The sequence below is a fragment of the Notamacropus eugenii genome, chromosome 7 (assembly GCF_028372415.1).
Source record: "Notamacropus eugenii isolate mMacEug1 chromosome 7, mMacEug1.pri_v2, whole genome shotgun sequence".
NCBI lineage: Eukaryota > Metazoa > Chordata > Mammalia > Diprotodontia > Macropodidae > Notamacropus > Notamacropus eugenii.
Window position 1 is genome coordinate 126,138,678 of NC_092878.1, and position 23,502 is coordinate 126,162,179.

The 23,502-nt window shown below is 38.7% G+C and overlaps 1 long non-coding RNA gene across 1 annotated transcript; it reads right to left on the minus strand.

The window, feature by feature from the left end:
• Window positions 1-454: 454 nt before the first annotated feature.
• On the minus strand, window positions 455-10,281 carry LOC140513277 (uncharacterized). Its single transcript, XR_011970126.1, has 3 exons — window positions 10,140-10,281; window positions 3,468-3,583; window positions 455-619 (listed from the first exon to the last, which is right to left on the minus strand). It is a non-coding gene; the product is annotated as an uncharacterized lncRNA (long non-coding RNA).
• Window positions 10,282-23,502: the final 13,221 nt, after the last annotated feature.

Genomic DNA, 23,502 nt, shown 5'->3' on the forward strand with positions numbered 1-23,502 from the left:
AAACCACCTAGTTCCCCCTCCCCTTTCATCAAGCACTTCCTTGAAATCTGTAATCTTAACTTACATCCCCCCTCCTTCCCCTTACCAGTTTTGACTCTTTCCCTTTCCTGTATAGACCCACTGATAACTGAGACATGAGACAAAGATGCCATATATGATTATTTCATAGTTGGAGTTTGATGAGGAAATGAAATGTGACATCTCACATCCTTTCTCAACAGGAAGAATTTAGCAGAAGTCAAGAAAGTGTGGGGAGGTTCACATTCCCAAATAAATAAATAAATGAAAGGATTGCTAAAGTAAATGGCTTTTATCCTGAAGAATCTCTCTCAGAATTTCAGTTGCAGATAAGTAGCTGGTTTTATCTTCAGGAACTAAGGTGTATTTTTTTCCTTCAATTCCAATCTCTTAACTTGTACTCTGTTTTCAGATAAAACAGGGCTGCCAGACTGACTAATTGTAAATCCAACTAAAAAAAGTTTATTTTTAAAGTATTTTCATGGGGGTAGGAGATACATTAAAGCTGTCAGTTTTTCCATGTTGCCCTCAAGCTCCCAAGGCTGGTTATCTCATTAATCCTCACAAACATCCTTGTGCAGTAGGAAGGTGATGTGTGTTCCTAAACAAATGGAAAAAAAAATAAGGCAAAGAAAGGATTAATGCCTCTCCAAAGGCCACACACAGTGAGGTAATGGTCAGGGAAGACATGGGCCCAGTGGATTTGCCTTGACCCCGGGTCCTCCTGCTCTAACCACAAGACAAAACTACACAGAGATGACTGCTGACAACTGACAAGTGAAAATACAAATGAAGTATATAGGATAGATACCAGACCTGTGAATTCTTTGTAATAGGGTAAGGAAAGTCCCTGTGGCACCTTCTTTGAAATTTAGTCTTAGAGAATTTCCTAGAGCACTGAGAATTTAGGTAACCTGACCAGAGCCCCATGACAAGAAGGTTTTCAAGGCAGGACTGGAACCTGCGTTTTCCTAACTCTGAAACCAGCTTTCTGTCTACTTCACAATACTCCTCCTGTGGTATACCCATTTGTTGACCCTTTCATTCCCCTCTTCTCCTTGTAAATTCATAGTCTTTTGAATAACCATTGAACAAATAGACATACACTATCCATCTTAGAGAAGTACCATGAAGTCAGGTGAGTGGAGTGGGGGGATGGTGAGTAGGGGTATTCCCTTTACTTTCATTGGAAAGCAGATGGGGAGATGTGTTAGAGGAAAGAATGAATATATGGAGACAGTGCAATATAGAGGTAGCTAGGTGGCTAGCCACAGAGCTCTGAACTGGAAGGCAGGAAAATCTAAGTTCAAATCCTGCCTCAGACAGTTAATAACTGTATGATCTTGGGCAAGTCACTCAACTTATATTTGTCTCAATTTCCCTAGCTGAAAAATGGGGATCATAATCTTACCTACCTGCCAAGATTATTGTGAAAATAAAACAAGAGAATATTGATAGCATTTAGCACAGTGCCTGGGGCCTAGCAGCACTATATAAATCCAGACTATTTATTATTATTATTGCTATTATACAGGATGTTGGATGTGGCAGCAGATGACCTGAATTTGAATCCTGTGTCTGACACACAGCAGCTATTGATAGACCACATAACATTCTCCAAGCCTCAGTTTCCTCATCTGTAAAATGAGGAGAGTGGCGATTCCTGCGGCACCTGACTCACGTGGTTGTTATGAGAGTGTAATAACATAATGCATATAAAATCGCAAAAAAGAAGATTCCAGTCAGTTATTATGATGCGTGTTAGTGTCTGGGTCATTCTCCAAGTCTGAGACGCAGAGCACGAGCTAATCTACATTGGAAAGAGGGTGTCTTTATTTGGAACTACCTGGTTCCAATATAACATAATAATATTCCAATATAATATAATATTCCTATTACATATATACGTATAATGCTTTATACATATAAAAACACTTTATATGTACACACATATGTAATTCTTTCTATATATAGACACACACATATATACATATGTACACACATATATGTGTATATATGCACATACACATATGCACATGTATATATGTGTATCACATTGTCAGAGCTAACTCAGCATTTGGGAGGTTCCGAAGAAAAGTTTAAGAGAGAAGAGGTATTAGACTGACTACCAAAGTGAAGGTCTACAGAGTAGCTGTGCTGACCTCATTGTTGTGCGCCTGCAAAACAGGGACAGTCTACCAGCACCATGCCAGGAAATGGAGTCGCTTCCATTTGAACTGTCTTAGGAAGATTCTGAAGATCACCTGGCAGGATAAGGTACCAGACACCAAAGTCCTTGCTCGAGCTGAACTGCCAAGCATTCAAACTATGCTTCAGAGAGCACAACTCGGATGGGCTGGCCACGTTGTTTGAATGCAAAATGTATGCTCGCCAAAAAGACTGTTTTATGAAGAACTTACATGGGGCAGGCGATCACATGGTGGTCAGAAGAGATACAAGGATACTCTCAAGGTCTCTCTCAAGAGTTTTGGATTTGACTGTGCAACACGGGAGACACTGGCACAGGCCCGCCCAGCATGGCATGCCCACATCAGAAAGAGTGCTGTGCTCTATGAGCAAAGCAGAATTGAAATAGCACAAAGGAAATGTAGGATGTGCAAATGTGGAGTAACCACCCCAAATGTTCACATGGACTTTGTGCCCAATCTGTGGTAGAGCATTCCAAGTTTGTGTTGGTCTGATCAGCCACAGTCATACACGTAGAAACTTCACTTTATCATGGTGATGTCATTTTGGTCCTCTTTGAGAGCAGACAACAACCAACCAACCATGTGTGTATACACACATACATATATACCTATGTATGTGTATGTGTATATGTATACACACATCCACACATCCATCTGTGTATCTATCTGTCTATCTATCTCTTTATGTAGGTAGCTAGCTGAGGTTTGTCACCCCTTTGTGCAACAACTTTCTAACAACCTAGGCAGCCAGTGCTGGAGAGATTCAATACAGGACAGCCTTTCCCCAGCTCCCTCATACCCTCCACTACCCACCGTGAGTGCTTTCTTGCTGAGACTGCCTTCCATTTAAATGGTATGTATCTTGTATGTACTGTTTTTGACATGTTGCCTTCCCCATTAAAAGGTGAGCTCCTTGAGGGCAAAGATCATATTTTTGTTTTCCTTCATATGCATGGAACTTAATAAGTACTTAATGCTTGTAGACTGACTAAATGTGAGACTGCAAGTCCCATAACACTGCTATGCTCTGGCCAGTTCTCTAAGGCTGTGACTTACAGAAATAGTCGCTTCTCTTGAAAGAAGGAAATGAATGCCCTTTCCTCTTTTCTGGGGAGTTGGAAATGAGTGAGGAGAGAGATAGGCATGAAGAGAGATGTGGCTGGGTTGTAAGCACAGGGAGGAAGAAGAATTATGCAAGTGTGTTGGTAAGGAGAGAAGCTAGGATGCTAATGTTCTTACCTTGTCCAGCCCCTGTCGGGGAATGATCAGATGAAAGCTTCTTGAAGGCAAGAGGATATTTCATTTTTGTCACTGCATCTCTAGCTCCTGGCAGAGTGTCTGGAACATTGTAGGTCCTTAAATAAATATTTTTTTTGATTGATTTAAATCACCAGGATCATAGATTTAGACCTTGAAAGGTCATCACGTTTAACATCCTCATTTTACAGATGAGGAAACTGAGACCTAGAGAGATTCAATGACTGACCCAGTTTCACCTGGATTATATATAATACCCAAGTTCAGTTCACCCAAGCTGTACACTCTCAGACTGCCTCCCCCATGTATAATTCCCTACTCTGATGAAAACACAGGTCTGAAATATAGTAGAGCAATAATATCTGGTGTTTACTTAGAACCCGTTGCCTCATCTGACCTGGAAGGCCAGTCCTTTTCTGGGCCAACCATTTCATCAGCTTCTCTCTTCTCACATCTGCCTTTTGGTGTCAAGTCTATGCTGAAATGTCATCTTCTACAAAAACCTTCCTTGATCTTCCCTTTACTCTAGTGCTTTTCCTCTGATATTATTTTCAAGTTAGCTTGCATATGAATTTTGTTTGTCCGTGGTTACTTGCATGTTGTCTCTGAAATGAGAATGTGAAGTCCTTGAGGTCAAGGTGTGTTATTTTGTCTTTCTTTGTATCTCCAGTGCTCAGTGGCATGCCTGACAACGTTGTTGAGTTGTTTTTCAGTCATGTCAGACTCTTCTTGGCTCCATTTGGGGTTTTTTTGGAAAAGATACTGGGGTAGTTTGCCATTTCCTTTTCCAGTACATTTTACAGAAGAGGAACTGAGGAGGCAAATTGTGTTAAGAGACTTGCCCAGCACCCAGCTAGTAAGTGTCTGAGGCCGGATTTGAACTCAGGTTTTCCAGATGCTAGGCCTAATGCCCAATCTACTGTGCCACCTAGATGCCTGTCACATAGGAAGTGCTTATTTGTAAATAATAAATGTTTATTGATGTGATTCTGATTTTGATATCTAGCTCTATAGAAGAATATGCATGTCAGAAGGATTGTGACATGCCTTTCAGTGTGACCCATACTTGGGAAAGAATAGACTTGACAGCATCCTAGACATGCAATCATCCAGCCTCCAGTGATACAGTGATCTCTAGTGATAGGGAACATAGCGCTTCCTGAGGTCACTGGTTGTGGGTAGCTTTTCTATCATCTGGGACGGTCTTTTGTTTAACTAGACTCTTCCTCCCTGTACTTTCTCTGAATCTAATCCCACTTCCATAGGACTGCCCTTGAAATAAATGAAAACAGTGGCCATGCCTCCCTTAAATATTCTCTCCTCAGGGATGCATATTTTGATGTTCATGTGAGCCTTGTGAGGCAGTAAGGGTAAGTATTGTTCCAGTGTTTCAGGGAAGGGAACAAAGGCTCAGAAAGGAAGTGGCTCCAGTCCAGGCCTGACTCCAAGTTTAGTGTCTTTCTGACATAGTCCTTTGCCTCTAAATACAACAAAAGTGACTTAGCAATCACTTACTATGAGCTTTCTCTTTGCAAGGCAAAGATATTTAAAATAAACAAACACACAGCCCCTGTCCTCAAAGAGCTTACAATACTTCTTACATGGAGTATTCTTGGATCTCATTACTCTCGTGGAAATTTCAAAATTCATATTTCCCATAAATGTATATGGTCTTCTTTATAAACTCAACAACTCAGTTCATCTTATATTCAAATCTAAAGTGAGCCACCCTAGCACAGAGCAAAGAGCAGCTGGCTCTAGCATCAGAGAACCTGGGTTCTAATCTGACCTCTGAGACTTGTAAGTTACCTGGGTGGTCTTGGACAAGTCAATTAACTCAGTTTCCAGAGATGGGATAGACTCTCAGTGCCTCTGAGGTCCCTTTCTACTCTACATTTATAAGGCTATCATATTTGTGGGAAGGCAGCTAGGTGGTGCAGCGAATAGAGCACCAGTACAGGAGTCAGGAGGACCTGAGTTGAAATCTCAACTCAGACACTTGACACTCACTAGCTGTGTGACCTTGAGAAAGTTACTTAACCCCAATTGCCTCATCCTGAGTCATCTCCAGTCATCCTGATGAATATCTGGTCACTGGAGTCAGATGGCCCTGGAGGAGAAGTGAGGCTGGTGACCTGCACAGCCCTCTCTCACTCAAAATAAAGTCAAATGCAAGTCATGTCATTATTTCTCTGATGGCATGGTCTTCTTCGGCAATGAAGGATGAACAGACGCATATTTATGGGAATCTCAGGTTCATATGGGTACTAAGCTCATATGTCCAACAGTGAATAAATCATCTCTTTATATTATATCTGCTAATTGACTCCTCTTATTAATGAATGGTTAACACCTTCCTTTCTTTGGGTGCTACTTGGCATGTTATTGGACTCTGTATATACTAATACATATAGTACCACACTGAATATAAGCCCAGAAGATGGATAATTCCATACCCCTGCCCCTCCTCCCTCCCACTCCCATTTATTTTTACTCCTAATATACTCCTGGACAGGCCATAGTGGCATTTTTTCATTTGGCAAGAGCCGTCAGAGGAAGACAGGCATACATTTGACACGAACAGCCTTCTCTCCCCTTTGGAAGCTGGCACATTGCATTCTTCTGGGTAATAGAAGTATCCACACATGGGCAAATGCTGTCTACAAATGTAATGAGCCGAGTGAGAGGTAATGAGAAGTGACTGTCACGCCATCTCCAGGGCCTTGTCTCTCCCACCACACAATTACGCTGTGACCCTAGAGCAACTGAAAAGAGAAGCACATTCTCCCCTTTCTTAATGGCCTTAAAAATCGGTCCCAGCTTACAGGGGAGGGCTGAAATACCTCGAAAGTGCTGCTCATTTGGCAATCCAGAGTGTGGCCACAGAAATATGTCATTATAATATGAAAAACACTTAGCAGCACGCTTGTGAGCTCTCTCCTCAGCAGCGAATTGGCCCACTGCCTGAAAGATGCCAGTCGACCAAGTCGATCCCTACTGCTTTTAACAGCCAGGCACGTGTATCTGGTGGCAGGAAGTGTGACTATTTCACAACAGGGGAGGTTAAGGAGGGGGGCGGTGAGGGCAGTTACCTCCCTGTTACTTTATCATTGTTATACATGGAGACTGGGGTGCCCTTCTGCCCCAACACTAGTAATCTCAGCAGAGGACGTGTGCTTTTGGATTTTCAATTTAGGTTTCACTCCCCTACATTGGAACTAGAGATTTGGAACCTTGATCTTTATAAGAGATAACAGGGTAATAGTAGAGTCTAGTTGCCACTGGTTGATGGGTGCCAATGTGGAATGGAAGAAAGAACAGTGGTCATGAAGGTAGAGGATTTGGATTTAAATCTCCCGTCTGAGGCTTGCTGCATGGGTGACTTTGTATGATCTAGTATCCAATATTCTAGAAATCCAGGAATTACAGGGAAGCAGTACAGTAGAAAGACCATGGGCTCTGGAACTGGAATAGCTGGTTTATATACCATCTCTGCTGTTTACTGTTGGTGCAAACTTACTCAAGCCATTTTTAATCTTCCGGATCCTCAGTTTCCCCATTTGTTAGGTGAGGAGGTTGGACTAGCTGGTCTTTGAGGTTACTTCTGGCTCTAGGTCCATGACCCTGAGTTATATATACATATCACCCAACCTAGATTCTGAGGTAATTTAACTTAGCAGGGCTTGTATTTAACCATTTGCTCCTGATTCATCCTATTAGAGGGAGGAGGATGACAGGCGTGACGAAAGGGCAAGTCTGAATGCTGAGTCAACAGGGAGAGAGAGGGTGGTGCTGAAAGGGCAAGAAGGTAAGAACCTTGTAAAATGCCTTTCATTGTCTTCCTTCTGCTCTTATAACTGGGGCTTTCCCTGTTCCAAGGGCAGCCTGCCAAGAATTTGTTGAATAATGAATATGAACATGGCCATACTGCTGTGTGGACTGGCAAGGAGAGAATCATTCTACCATGCTGCTGCTGGGCAGGAATGCTCCATTACCCAATTCTCCCTGTCTCCTCCCTGGAGCCAATCCTTATGGAGAACTATGAACGAATTAACACGTACAGTTTGGGACCTGCTGATCTCTCCATACTTCTTTAATTCATTGTTTGGTGAAAGAGCCATTATGGAATTCACCTTTCCTTGGAAAATAGCTAGCATTTAGATAGTGCTTTTAGGTTTTCCAAACACTTTACACATGTTCATTCATTGATCCTTATGACAACCTTGTGAAGTAGGTGTTGTTACTGTCCTCATCTTACAAATGAGGAAACTGAGTCAGGCAGAGGTGGTAACTTGTTTAAGGAGACACAGATAGTACATATATCAAGGCAGGATTCAAAATGAAAGCATTTTGAAAGCTTCGGCATTGCATTCTATCCATTTTGATACCTAGATGCATTCTTCAGACATGAGACAGTGTTCATTCCTGTTGTGGGAATGTAAGTCTTTTGTTTTTATTCCATAGTATGTTTCAGCTAGCCATGTGATCTTGCTGACCCAGTGTGGTTTAGTGGATAGTGAGTCTTGGTTTACATCTCAACTTTGGCTCCCTGGGTGACCTGGGACAAGTCTTTGAGATCCCTGGGCCTCAGTTTCCCTGTATATAAAATGAGGTTGGCTTTATTGGCCTCAGAGGGTCCTTCTAGCTGTAGATATATTTTCTCATTTGCCTCTGCTTTCTTAGATTCATAATGAATCTGTAACTTCTTTCCACATCTGCCTTATTTCTCTTTAGCATCTAGACTAGGATTAAGATAAATAAGAAAGTGTGAAACTTTCATCTGAACAGGTTAATTTTTGAAGACTAATCTGTTATGTTCTTCAAAGAGGATAATCTGGGTATTGATAAGGTCACCAAGTAATCTAGTAACTGCTAAATTCAGTGACTTTTTGAAGTCCCCATCTTTATTGACCTCTCTTTAGTATTTGTTGTTCTTCTTTGTGCATGGACTTATTCAGTCAGTAGGTCAGTCAAGAAATATTGGTTAAGCATTTACTATGCCAGGCACTGTACTAAGGAGTGGGGATATAAAGAAAACCAAAAGATGGCCCCTGCTCTAGAGCTCATAGTCTAATGGAGGAGATGACATACAAGCACCTATGTGCAAACAAAGAATACACAGGATAAACTGGAAATAATAAACAGAAAGAGGCACTTACCAAATTAAGAGGGATTCAGAAAAGCTTACAGTAGAAGTTGGGATTTTATCTGGAAGTTGAAGGAAGGCAGGGAAGCCAAGAGGTCAAGATGAAGAGGAGGGAAAAGAGGAAGAGGAGGATGAGGAAGAAGAGGAGGAGGATGAGGAGGAGAAAGAGAAGAAGAGGATGGAAGAAGGAGAAGGAGAAAGAAAAAAAGGAGAAGATGAAGGAGGAGGATGATGAGGAGGAAGAGAAATCTGGTAAAAGACCATTCCCCTTTTCATAGCACATAGATGGCTTCACTCCTTTTGTTCAGATACGGAAATGAAGAAGGCTCTTATTTTCTCATAACAAGGTGCTTTCTCCTTTTTAAGATCAGCCTCTCTACAAAATCCCTCAATCCCATACCTTCCACCTTCTCCAAAAGATTGCCCCCATTATCATCGCCACTCTCTAATCTTGAATCTCTTCTTTATCTACTGACTCATTTCCTGCTGCTTAAAAACACATCCATGTTTCCTCCATCCTTAAAAAAAATACCCTCAATTGACATGTCCAATCCTATATCTCATCCCATCCTCCTCCCTCTCCCCAAACTCCTTCTTCCTTTTTTTTTTTTTTTTTTTAAAGTATAAGACAAAGTCCATAGCTGAAAAGGGAGAGGTGAAATGTCATGGGAGGTTTGCGGAGAAATGAGAAGGTTTGGAAAACCTGCTGTGGAAAGTTTGACAGCAAATTGCTTGAGAAGAAATAGAAGTATCTTACTGCAATTCGGGACCAGGTATGATTAGATAACACAGATTAGGCAATAAATAAATATTCTCCCTTTGCAAAGAGACTAATGAAGCACAGAGAAATTAAATGCCTTCCAGTACACAGAAACCCATCAACCAATGATTAATCTGAAGTTTTAAGATTCTAATTTAGACTTCAAGGTTATAAGACGATATCTCATAATGGAAACCAATAAGATGAAACATTCTTGGAGTACCTTGCCCATTGCCTTTCACACAACATATTCTCCATAAATATTTATTGATTTTATTTGATTTTGATTGGACATTTCTTAGAGATCTAAATCCAAGTCATTAGACTTGTTTTTTCTTTGCCTCATGCTTATCCTTAAATCCCAACCTCTTTGTGGCTCTTTGAGAATTCTAAGGAGTTCCCTGGGCCAAATTCCACCCCTTGGGTAGGTACTGTAGCTATTTTATTAAAGGAGATTGGACTTCATTTCAGCTCTTCTCCCTTTTATGTCCTCTCTTCTCCTGACTGGTCCCTCAGAGTCTCTCGGTTCTAACTTCCCTCTTACTTATTTGGCTTCCAGTCTTCTCTACTCACCTTTTCTCCCTTTTTCTAACATTATCTCTTTTGTTCTCACAAACTCTGCTCCCTTCCAACTTTCCCTTTTCATGTTGCCCTTGGCAAGTTTGCTTCCTGTTTCTTAAATCTTGCTTGTAAGAGGACTGCAGAGAGCTGCGTCCAGAAGAGGAAAGGATCTTGTGATATAACTTACCAGAGGCAGTTGCCAGTGTAGGTTGGGGTGTTATGAAATCCTTGCTAAGAAATTTGAAATTCTTGATATGGCCTGAAACCCAGGGGCCAGCCTGTCTCCCAAATAGTTCTGCCTTCTTGCTTGCCCTTGGGCAGGGTTCAAGTCTAAGGAGAGGCTGGTCTCAAGTACAGGGTACGCAGGCTGTTTTTTTTTTCTCCTCGCACTCTTGGCTCATTATTGCCCCCACCTGGGAGTTACAGGAAACATTTCTTCAACAAATCTTAGGTTTGGCTCATGTCTAGGATGTTCCCTAAAAGGGGGAGAAACAGTACTAACAGTATACTGTACCTTCTAGAAATGTATTCACAGTACAAAGTAGTACGTATATCTCAAGGACAGGACAACCATTTATTCTCTCCATCACAAATGAAGACTTACAACACAAAGTCTATCTACACATTAACACAATTCTAAATATGTAAAACAGTTCATTTCACTCTGTGATACTCTTCCAGCAGGTAAGAAAGGCTCCTGGAAGATTTATGGGACTTCATTAGGTAGTCAGCAAGTCTAGATTCAAGTCCTCTGACCAGTGAGGATATGGCTCATCCTCCTGGCTGTGATTATCTTTTTTAAGAAGGGTGTAATTGCAAGGAACACCACCTCTGGTCAGTCAACACCTAGGATTTCTAGGACAAGGAAGGAAGGAAGGAAGGAAGGAAGGAAGGAAGGAAGGAAGGAAGGAAGGAAGGAAGGAAGGAAAGGAGAAAGGACAGGAGGGAGTAAAGGAGGAAGCAAGGAAGGAAGGGAGGAAGGAAGGAAAGGAGAAAGGACAGGAGGGAGTAAAGGAGGAAGAGAGGAAGGAAGGGAGGAAGGAAGGAAAAAAGTAAGAAAGGAAGGAAGGAAAGAGGCAAGAAAAGAAGGAAGGAAGGAAAGATGGAAGAAAGGAAGGAAAGAAAGAGGTAAAAAAGGAAGGAAGAGAGGGAGGGAGGAAGGAAGGAAGGAAGGAAGGAAAGGAGAAAGGACAGGAGGGAGTAAAGGAGGAAGCAAGGAAGGAAGGGAGGAAGGAAGGAAAGGAGAAAGGACAGGAGGGAGTAAAGGAGGAAGAGAGGAAGGAAGGGAGGAAGGAAGGAAAAAGGTAAGAAAGGAAGGAAGGAAAGAGGCAAGAAAAGAAGGAAGGAAAGATGGAAGAAAGAAAGGAAAGAAAGAGGTAAAAAAGGAAGGAAGAGAGGGAGGGAGGAAAGAAGGAAACAAACACATATTTGTTAGTCACCCACTATACGCAAGACATTGTGTTATATATAAATATTATCTCATTTGATTGTCCCAACACCCTATGAGGTAGGTGCTATTATTAATACTAATTATAACAATAAGGTTTGCAAAGCACTTTATGAATATTATCTCATTTAGTTATTTCCGTTTTACAGTTGAGGAAACTTGGCGGACAGAGGTTAAGTGACTTGCCCAGCGTCACACAGTTAGCAAATATCAGATGCTGGATTTGAAGTCAGGTCTTCCTGACTGTCAGTCACCTAAGCTGCCTTGAGCTCACAAGGCAGCTTCCAGGACTAGAAATGGCCACCATCAGTCCTAAAGACTATTTTTCAGTCACTTGTGCTAAGGGTGGGAAATACAAAGCAGAAAAGATAGCCAGGGACTTGAAATCTAGTCTCAGGTTTGCCTAGGCAAGCTCATGTTCTCACTGCTCTGTGGTATAGTCATAAAAACTGTTCCTGGGAAGAGGAAAGCCTAATTTCTTCCCCTAACAGAGAAGCCCATGGAAAGACTAGCAATGTTAATTTCCCTACAGAGAGACTTTTTTGTCCTATTTGGGGTTTTCTTGGCAAAGATACTAGAGTGATTTTCCATTTCCTTCTCTAGCTAATTTAATGGAAGGGGAAACTGAGCCAAACAGGATTAAGGGACTTGCCCAGAGTCACTCAGTCAGTAAGCGCCGGAGATCAGATTTGAATTCAGATCTTCCTGATTCTAGGCCTGGTTTTCTATTCACTGTACCACTTAGCGGCCTCCTGATGCATTGATATGAATTTAAGGAAACCTATATCTTTCCATCACAGCAAATGGATAATAGAATTCCCTTATGAAAGGAACTAAGATATCACCTAATTCAATTCTCTTATTTTACAGTGAGGAAACTGAGGCCCAGAGGCATTAAATACTTGCCTAGGTTTTACATAGCTACCAAATGCTATAATGAAAATTGAAACACAGGTTGCAGGAATTTAAATCCATTGTCCTTTGCATTATATTATACTGCCTCTTAGATTTAATGAAAAAGATCTTCATTCCCTGGACATTATTTGAGAAGAAATGATGCTTTTTAAGAAGTGATCAGTATGCAAACCTTGGAATGCAGACCCGATATCAGCGAGAAATCTCCAGCTTAAACCTTGTAGTTGTCTTTGAGATCACAGGGTTGGATATCTGGAGCTGAGAGGACTTCAGAGACCATCTAGTCGAAACTCCTGTATTAAATATTTTTTTCAATTATCAAGAAAATAGGTCTAGAGGTAGAAAGGCTCACAGAGGTCAGTAAGTCCAACCTCCTCATTTTCTATATGGGGAAATTTTTTTCAATTATCAATTTTTATCAATTCTCAATTATTTTTTCAACTACCAATTATCCTTCCCATGTCCCCACCCCTCTGCATGAAGGGAGAAAAAGGAAAAACTAAATTATTTTAACAAATAAGGCTAGTCAGGCAAAACAAATTCCTATCTTGGCTATGTGTGAGTGTGTGTGTGTGTGTGTGTGTGTGTGTGTGTGTGTGTGTGATGTTGCATGTCAATCAAGCAACATTTCTTGCGACTATGTCCAAGGCAAAAAAAGACAAAAGACAGTTTTTACACTCAAGGAACATACAATCTAATGGGGAAGACTCCATGCAAACATATATACATAACAAATATGAGTAGGAAATAATCAACAATAGCAAAGGATCTGAAATGAAGAGGGGTTGAGGAAAGCTTCTTGTAGAAGGTAAGATTTTAGTTAGGACTTCAAGGAAGGAAGAGAGGTCATTGGTTTCAGTAGAGGAGGGAGAGCATTCCAGGCACTGGGGACAATCAGAGAAAGTGCCTGTAGACAAGGGATGAAGTGTGTCTTGTTTATGGAATATCCTGTTCAGTACCACTGGGTTGAAGAGTGCCTGTTCGGGGTTAAGGGTAAAAAGACTGGAAAGGCAGGAGGAGACTAGGTTATGAAAGGCTTTCATAGTCAAAGAAAGCTTTTTTTTATTTGTCCTGGAGGCTATATTGGAGTTTATTGAGTGGAGCAGGGTGGAGATGGCTGTGGGATGGGGGCTTGACATGCTCATACCTGCACTCCAGGAAAATGATTTCGTCAACTGAATGGAGGATGGATTTGAGTGAGGAGACACTTGAGGCAGGTAGACTCATCAGGAGTGTAGTGCAGTAATTATGGGGTAAAGTGATGAAGGCCTTCATTATGGTGATGGCAATATAAGGGGAGAAAAGGGAATGTATTTGAAAGATGTTGCAAAAGTGATATATTGAGAGGCGCTGGCAACTTACTGGATGTGGCCAGTGAAAGAGAGTGAGGAATCCAGGATGATTCATAGCTAGTGAACATGAGAGATTGGAAAGATGGTGTTGCCCTTTACAGGAAGAGGAAAAATATAAAGCAGGAAAATTTAGGGGGAAATACAATGAGTTCTGTTTTAGACATATTGAGTTGTGAATATCCAGTTTGAGATTTCTGAAAGGCAGTCTACCACCTCTTTTCCAAGAGATGTATAGGTAGCATACTTTATCATGAGTCCTCTGAAACTGTGGTGAGTCATTGCATTGATTAAAGTTATTAGATATTTCAAAACTGTCCATTTTTACATTATTGTTACAGCACAAGTTGGACTTACAGCTTTGCTCACTTCACTCTGCATCAATTCCTAAGTCTTTCTAGTTTTCTAGGAAACCAAGTCTTCTTAAATGTTTTTGAAGCACAATAAATGTTCCATAATACTCATATCTGAGTATTAATATGTCCCATGTTCAAATTTTCTTGTAAAAACTCTCTTTATAGCTAGGTTATGTATCCATTTTGACCTTTTCTCAGTAAATGGTGCAAGAAAGTGGTCCATACCCAGTTTCTGCCATACTACTTTCTAGTTGTTCCAACAATTTTTACCAAATTATGAATTCTTATCCCCAAATCTTAAGTCTTTACACTTGAGAAACAGAAAGTTATTATGTCTATTTGCTGCTGTAAATTGAATGCCCACTTTATTCCATTGATCTACCTTTCTATTTCTTGGCCAGTACCAGGTAGTTTTGAAAATTACTGCCTTATAATATAGTTTAAAATCTGAGACTGCTTAAACCTCCTTCCTTCACACTTTTCTTCATTATTTCCTTTGATATTCTGTTTTTACAAATGAATTTTATTATTTTTTCTAATTCAGTAAAAGTTTTCTGGTAATTTAATGAGTATGACAGATATATAAATTAATTTGAGTAAGCTTGTCATTTTTATCATATTGGCCCTGCCTACCTACAAACAATTAATATTTCTCAAATTATTTAAATTTGATTTTACTTGTATAAAGTTTTTTAAAAATAATTTTTTTCATATAGTTTCTAGGTTTGTTTTAGCAGATGTATGCCCAGGTATTTTATACGATCTAGACTTATTTTAAATGGGGTATTTTTAAAAACTATCTCTTCTTGCAGAGTTTTGCTTATGATATACAAAAATGCTGATGATTTATGTGGATTTACTTTATATCCTGCTACTTTTTAAAATTATTGTTTCAACTAACAAGATACAGAAAACAAAGCTAGATATAAAATGGATAACATCAATTACATTAAATTAAAAAAGGTTGGTATAAATAAAAAAAATATAGCCAAGATTAGAAGGAAAGCAGAAAACTAAGAGAAAAACATTATAGGCAGTTTATTGGATAAAGGTCTCATATCTAAAGTATATAAAAAATTTTTGTCAAATCTATAAGAATACAAGTCACTCTCCAATTCATAAATGGTCAAATGATATGAATAAGCAGTTGTCCAATGAGGAAATCAAAACAATTTATTGTTCTATAACAATTCTCTAAATCATTATTGATTAGGGAAATGCAGATTAAAACAACTTCTAGATATCATTTTCAACATATCAGATTGACTAAAACAATAGAAGGGGAACATGACAAATGTTGGAGAGGATGTGGAAAATTTGGGACATTAGTTCATTGGTAGAATTGTAAAATGATCCAGCCACTTTGGAGAACAATCTGGTATTATGCCCAAAGTACCTATAAAGTACCTATACCCTCTGAGTCAACAATACTACTACTTGGTCTACTTCCAAAGATGATCAAGAAAAAAGGACAAGAACCTATATGTTCTAAAATATTTATAGCAGCCTGTCTTTTTGGTGGCAAAGAACTGGAAATTGCAGGGATGCCTGTCAACTAGGGAATGGTTGAACAAGTGGTGGTATGTGAATGTGATGGAATAGTACTGGGCTATGTAACAAATGAGGAGCTCAATGATTTTAGGGGAAAAAAAACATAGAAAGACTTTCATGAAGTAATGAAGAGTGAAATGAGCAAAACCGGGAGAACATTGTGTATAGTAACAAAAATATTGTTTTAAGAATTACTTGCAGCAAATAAGTTATTTTGTCTACTATAAATATCCGAATTAACTATAAAGGCCATGTGAAGAAAGACACTATCTGCATCCAGGGAAAGAAGTTATATATATATATATATATATATATATATATATATATATATATATATACATATATATACATATATATATATATATATATACATATATATATACATATATATATATGTATATATATATACATATGCATATATATACACATATATACATACATATATATATACTTCAAATTGATCAATTCTAATTTTAAGGAGATATTTTCATCATTGAAGCTTTGTACCTCTTTTTTTTGAGTTCTTCAGTAAGGTTTTGTATTTTATTTACAATTTGGCCAATTCTATTTTGAAGGTGTTATTTTCTGTGCTATTACTTGTGCCTCTTTTTTTTTTTTTACCAAGCTTTGATTTTCTTTTCTTATTTTTACTTCATTGCTTTTATTTCTGTTTCCGTTGTTCCTACTTCTCTCATTTGTTTAAAAATATTTCTCTCTCTTTTTAATATATCTTTATTTAACTTTTCTGGGAATTCCTGTTGGGCTTGTGTCCAATCTGCATTTTTCTTTGATAGTTTTCTTCTGTTTGTGGTTTTAGCTTCCCCTGCCATACTAGTAGCTTTTTTATGGTTGGGTTACTTTTTATTGTTTTTTACTTATTTTATGGGGATTTTTTTTGTTGTTGTTTTAGCCTATTTCTTGACTTTGGAATTTATGTTAGAATTGGGCTATGCTCACCCAGGCAGGGAGAGGGGAGCAATGACCATAGTTCCAAAACTCAGGATTTTTCACCACTGTTTTCATAACTAATTCTGGTGGGAGGGAGGGGCTAGTACATTTTCAGAGCCTCCAAGGTGACATGACCCAGTGTAGTCATTGCTCTCCTGGTTTGCACTCTGGTTATTACCCAGATAGGGTCCCTGCTCCCTTGCAACCCAAAGTGCTAGTGATCTCTCCACCCTGAAACTGTGACCTAAAACTAGAGACCTTGCTTTTTCTCAGTACTGAAGCTGTGACCAGGACCTTTGATCCCTTGTGACTGTAAGCACTGCTTTCTGACCTGAAAATCAGAATTGGATAATGGGCAATGGAGTTGTCAAACAGCGCCCAGTCTTTTTCCCAGTGCCAGCATAGGATGTGCTGCAATTTCTGTCTGAGTAGTTGTCAGATCCTCTTACTGTCTCTGACCTGAGAGCTCCTGAAACTGTTGCTGTTGCTTGCTGCTACTGCTGCTGTCACCACCCCCTCCAAGGTCTACATCTAGAATTGCCACTGCACTGAGCTCTACCAGGCTACTCCACCATTCTCCATTGTCAGATTTTTGAAATTTTGGGTTGGAAAAATGTGCCAGCCCAATCTTCTGTTGATTTATTTTAAAGTATTTTGGAGAGTTTAACTTGAATGCTCCATTAATCATCTTTCCCACCTCTCCTTAAAATGAACAGAAATATATTTTTTTCCCTTCCACTTTTCCTATCTCATTGAAAATGAAACAAAACAAAAGCAAATTCCTCATAAAATATTCAGTCTAGCAAAATAAATCTCCTCAATGGTTATATGGGAAAAATATGTATGTCTCACTGTGCACCCTAAATCTGTCACCTTTCTGTAATGAATAGTATATAGTATGTTTCATCACTGATCATCTGGGATCATGAATGGTCATCTTTTTGATCATAGTACTCACAGCTTTAAAAGTTCACTTTTAGAGATGTGGCTATTATATGAATTATTCTCCTGGTTCTTCTCATTGCATTCTTCATCAATTTATAAAGTCCTCAAAATATTTATTTTTATCATATTGATGATATGGTATAAATCACTTTTCTTGTTCTGCTTACTTCATCTGCATCAGTTCATAAAAATCTTTTCATGTCTCTATAAAATTATTTAATTCTTCATTTCTTATATCGCAATAGCATTCACATACATATACCATAGCTTATTCAGCAATTCTTCAGTTGTTGGCATCTTTTTAGTCTACAGTTTTCTTTCAATTTTTACTTAGCTAAAACTGCCCTTATGAGTTATTGGTCAGTTCTTGAAACTGACCTAATGTGAAGGTCGGAAATTTTTTCCTTATTCATAAAGTATTTGTGGAATGTCTTTTCTGCTCAAGGTTCATTGTTAGGTCAACAAAGATAAGCAAAGTGTGCTATATACCCAAATAAGTATCATGAAAAGTAGGATATGAAAATGAAATTAGTAGAGGTCAAAACCAAAAAGGTCTAAGAATTAAGAATAGGGACAATTGCTCTCCTTTCTTGGTTAGAAGATAGCGTATTCTTCTCTAATGCCAATCCTTGTTTTGGTGGGTTTTCAATATGGATCACAAGTAACAGTTGGTATTGCTCAGTATGTCCAACTCTACCTGACTCCACATGGTTTTTCTTGGCAAAGATACTGGAGTATATTACCATTTCCTTCTCCAGTGTGCCCCCATTTGACAGAAGAGGAACTGAGGCAAATAGGGGTTAAGTGACTTGCCCAGGGTCACACACTAATAAATGTCTGATGCCAGATTTAAATTCAGATTTTCCTGACCCCAAGTTTGATGCTGTATCCACTGTACCACCTTGGTGCCCCTCATTAATAGTTAAAATCTCTCATAGCATTAATATCTTCCACTGAGTAGTAGGTCATTTTCATTTACCCAATTAATTTAAATTAGCTTTTACAAAGAGATATTTACTGAGAAGATGGGGAGAAGTACATGCCATTTCCTTGAACACTCAGGGTCACATTCTTCTCTATGCCACCTTAATTCTTGGGAAAAGTGGGCCCAACCTTAAAGCAACAGTTATGAAGCATTCCCTCCACCATGTTCACTTCTCAATATAGCATCATGGATGAATGAGTCACTATCTCTTCCCTCTACATTGCCTTTAATACACATCTGTGCAGAGTCAAACAGGTCCTTTGGGGCATTATTCTTCACCAAGTTTTGGATATCCATAACATCCAGAATGGCCTCTATCACTCAGAACTCTAGCAGACCTTTAAAAATTCACAAGATCAAAGAGTAGTCTAATATTCCTTCACTTAAAAGCAAGAAAGAACAAACAAAAAGAGGCAAAGAAGAGAGACCCAAATTATCAGCCATGTGTGTCTGTGTGGAAAGAGGCTTAATTAGGGCTTAATTAGAGCCCCAGCTCTCTCTTCTCACCCACAAGCTAAAAGCATGTCTTCTCTTGATCACAGCAAGGCAAGGAGGAGTAAGTGACTTGACTGCTTGGTGCGTAAGAATGTATGTCCATTTCAGGCGTGGTAACCAATCAAAAGTCTTATTCTTTGCTACCTGGTTAGGAACTGGAAAACCAGTCACAGATGGAAGTGTAAATGTTCTGACACCCAAGTGGACATTCACTAACAATAGCTAGCTTTTATATACTTTAGGGCTGGCAAAGTGCTTTACTGTCATTATCTGATCCTTATAACAACACTGTGTAGTAGGTCCTGTTATTAGCCCCATTTTACCAATGATGAAACTGAAGCTGAGTGGAAGTCCAGTGACTCACCCACAGTCACACATTTAGAAGTGACTGATGCTAAGTCTGAGCTCATGTCTTCCTGAGTCTGAGTCCACCATTTAGCTACTGTGTCACCTAGAAATACTCCCTCTGCTGTGCAGAAGGGCTTTGTTGCCTATAGCTCTGACTATAGTCATTGATCTTTCTAGGTTAAATGATACATTTGAGGATCTCCCGTTGATTTGTTTAGAATACTTAATCTTTCAAAAATATCTATCAAATATATAAGTTTTAAGAGGAAATTTTTGTTATCAAAATAATTTGCTTAGCTCTTTTTTTATCATCGCTAAGAGAAATGGCAACTTTTCTTGTGCTCAGTTACTTTTGGTATGAGAAAGTCAGTGTATTTTACAATAGGATTGTCCTAAACTCTGATCCAATATCATTGCACAGTTTTGCAAGGAAGCTTCCTTTTAATGGATATTTTAAAAAATGCAAGGTCAATTACTCTTTTAACAACTTGAAAAACTGCATTTAGCTCCTTATTGATATTTCTGTATACAAGTGATTTTCTGGGAACCATGCAACGTGTCCAAATTGTATAAGAAACCACATTTTAAACTAGTGCTTGTAAATTTGAATTTTATTTTGACATCAATTGATTTCTATTAGTGCAAAATTCAATACAAATCTCCCCATTTTGTCATTTTCATTAAAATTTGTCAATTATATTAAAAATATTCTTGATGTGACAACGTGACATTGCTATCAATAACCAAGCAAAGTAACAAATATTTCCTAATATCAATTTCATCACAGATTGGACATTCTCTTCTCTCCTCTCCTCCCCTTCCTTTCCCTCCTGTCCTCTTCCTTTCCCTCCCCTCCCCTCCTCTCCTCTTCTCTTCTCCCTTCTTCTCTCTTCTCCTCCTCTCCTCTTCTCTTCTTTTCCCTGCCTTTCCTTGCCCTCTTCTCATCTTCTTTTCCACTTCATAAAAGAAGAATGCTGAGTTTAAGAGAAGAGATAATAAATTATATTTTGGCATATTGAGCTTCAAAGGCCTATGCGTCATCCAAATAAAAATGTTTTATGGCAAGTTGGTAATATGGGATTGACCATCAGAAGATCGTCTAGGGCTAGCTACATATCTGTGCATTATTTATAAAGCTCATAATTTCACTTATAGGAGCTAATGATGTCATCAAGGGAGAGTACAGAGAGGAAAAGGAGAGGACACAGGGTAGAGTTTTGGGTTGTGCCTATAGTAAGTGAACATGGTATGGATGATGATCCAGTAAAAAAAAGGCTGAGAAGGGTTGGATCCTTAGGTGGGGAAACAAGAAAACAATGTCATGAAAACCCAGAGTGGTGAGAGTATTCAAGAGGAATGGATAGTTGACAATATCAAATGGTATAAAGGAGTCAAAAGGAATAAGGAGAAAAGGGAAGCATATTTTGCAGTTAAGAAGTCATTGGTAAGTTATTCTCCAAAACTAGATGGTCAAAAATAGGAGCAAACAGTTCTCAATAAAGAATTGCAAACTTTTTTATAGCCATATGAAAGAATGTTTCAAATCACTGAGAATAAGAGAAAGGCAAAACAAAAGCATCCTGCTGTTTCAACTCACAGCTGGCAATTTGGTTACAAAGGATCGTGCTTTTACAAATCATTCCTGTGTTCACATGTTAGGATAGGGACTTATGTCCTAATAACACTTATTGCAAGTCCATCTATGGGATGAATTTGCTGGCAAGAAGTTCATTCTGAAGCACAATGGTGCTGGTATCTTTTCCAAGACTGGGTCCAACAAAAATTAATTCTAGATTTTCATCTGCACAGCTAAGACTATTTGGATGGCAAACATTATAATCTTTGGCCAGGAGGAAAAAAGCATAAACATTGTGGAAGTCATGGAAACCTTCATATGCTAGGATAGCACAATCAATAAGGAGATCACCATTGCTAACCATGGACAATTTTATTTTATTTTATTTTAAAATAGTATTTTTTCCAATTACGTGTAAAGATAGTTTTCAACAATCATTTTTATAAGATTTTGAGTTCAAAACTTTTCTCCCTCCCTCTTTCCCCTCCTCCTCCTCAAGACAATAAGCAATCTGATATAGATTATACGTGTGCAGTCATGTTAAACATATGTGGAAACACATTTCCACATTAGCTATGAAACAGAAAAAAAGGGAAAAACCATGAAAAAAGTGAAAACAATATGCTTCAATCTGCATTCAGACTCCATAGTTCTTTCTCTGGATGTGGATAGCATTTTCCTTCATGAGTCTTTTGGAATTATCTTGGCTTATTGGATGAATGAGAAGAGTACAGTTGAACATTACAAAGTGTTGTTGTTATTGTGTTACAATGTTCTCCAAGTTCTACTCACTTCAGTCAGCATCAGTTTTTTCCAGGTTTTTCTGAAAAAACAAACCAACAAACAAACTGCTCATCATTTCTTATAGCACAATAGTATTCCATTACATTCATATACCACAACTTGTTCAGTCATTCCCCAATTGATGGGCATTCTCTCAATTTCTATTTCTTTGCCACCACAAAAAAGAGCTGCTATAAATATTTTTGTAGGTGTAGGTCCGTTTCTGTTTTTGTTTTTCTGATCTCTTTGGAATATAGACCTAGTAGTGATCATGCTGGATCAAAGGGTATGTACAGTTTCATTGCCCTTTGGGCATAGTTTGAAATTGCTTTCTAGAATGTTCACAACTCCACCAAAAGTGCATTAGTGTTCCAATTTTCCCTTATCTTCTCCAACATTTATCATTTTTATGGACAATTTTAGAAGTTTGACTTAGCCATCAAACTATTCCTTCTGTAGTTGGGAAGAGCACTTCCTGCCCCCTTCCCAGGCTGCTCACATGCCCTGTAAATCTTATGCTCTCACTTTCTGATATTCCCTTTTGGTTTCCTCCTTCCAAAGTCTATCCAGAACTGCAGAGTTAAGTTTGTGATTATGAAATATAATCTCAGAGGACTAAAGAAGAGAAGAAGCATAAGGACATCTGTAGGGACTCAGAAGTCTCGGGAGGGAAACTTATGAACTTGGGGATAGATAATATCTTTATCTCATTGCACAACTGATGTTTGGGGCTTTAGAAGAGAAAAGACAATATGTATCAATTGTTTGACACAACAATCAAAAAAAAAGTTCATGAGATTGTAGGCTACCATATCGCTCCTACTGGTATGCTCCTTGAGGGTCAGGGTAGAAGGTATGATCTCTTGGGACAGGGTGAATTATTACCATATTGATCAGAACTGGGGGAACTGAGGAAAAAGGCAGTGCCCAAGGTGGCAAGTAGGTAGTAGGATCAGAATTTAAAGAGTGATTAACTGCAATACAATTATCCAAGACAACTCTGAAAGACTTATGATGAAAAGTCCCATTCATCCCCAGAGAATGAACTGATGGTGTCTGACTACAGATTGAAGTTTGCTTTTTAATCTTTATTTTTCTTGAGTTTTTTTTTTTTTGTTTTCTATCACAACATGACTATTATGGATATGTTTTGCAGGATTGCACATGTATAACTATATCAAATTGCTTTTCTTCTCAATGGGAGTAGGGTTGGGGAGGGAGGAAGGGAGAGAATTTGGAACTCAAAGTTTTAAAAACAAATGTTAAAAATGACTTTTACTTGTAACTGGGAAAAATGAAATACTAAATAAATACAAAAAAGAGTGATTTAAAAAACAAGGATCAAGATAAGTCTAGAGGTTTGATGGGAGAAAAATATAGAGTTCACATACACTTTATACAATTTCCCACATTTAGTATCCTACAGACATGTCTAATTTTTTTTTAAATATTTGGGCACATGAGGCTAACCTGGTCTTCCACCTTCCCTTAAAATCATTTAGTCTGAACTAATCTAGTTGTGCCTGACACAGTATCAACCTCCAGAAAACTGCTATTCCTAAAATAGGCAGCAGTATCAATAAAAGCATGATATTTATGGCAATTGAACTGGGAAGCAGAAAGACAGAAGCTAGTGCCAATAACCTGGGTGAGGGCATTACCTTCTAAATCCTCTCTGCTGTCTGTAGTTAGCCTGTTAAAGCTGAACTTGCTCACCTTCAGGGAAAATGTTTCAAAAAGTCCCTCGTACCATAAAGTCACTCATGTTCTTAGAGGAGAATGCAAGAGCACCAGATAGCCAGGTGAGATCTAGAGCACGTCATTTCTGGATTGTCTCGTTAGCTTGTAGATT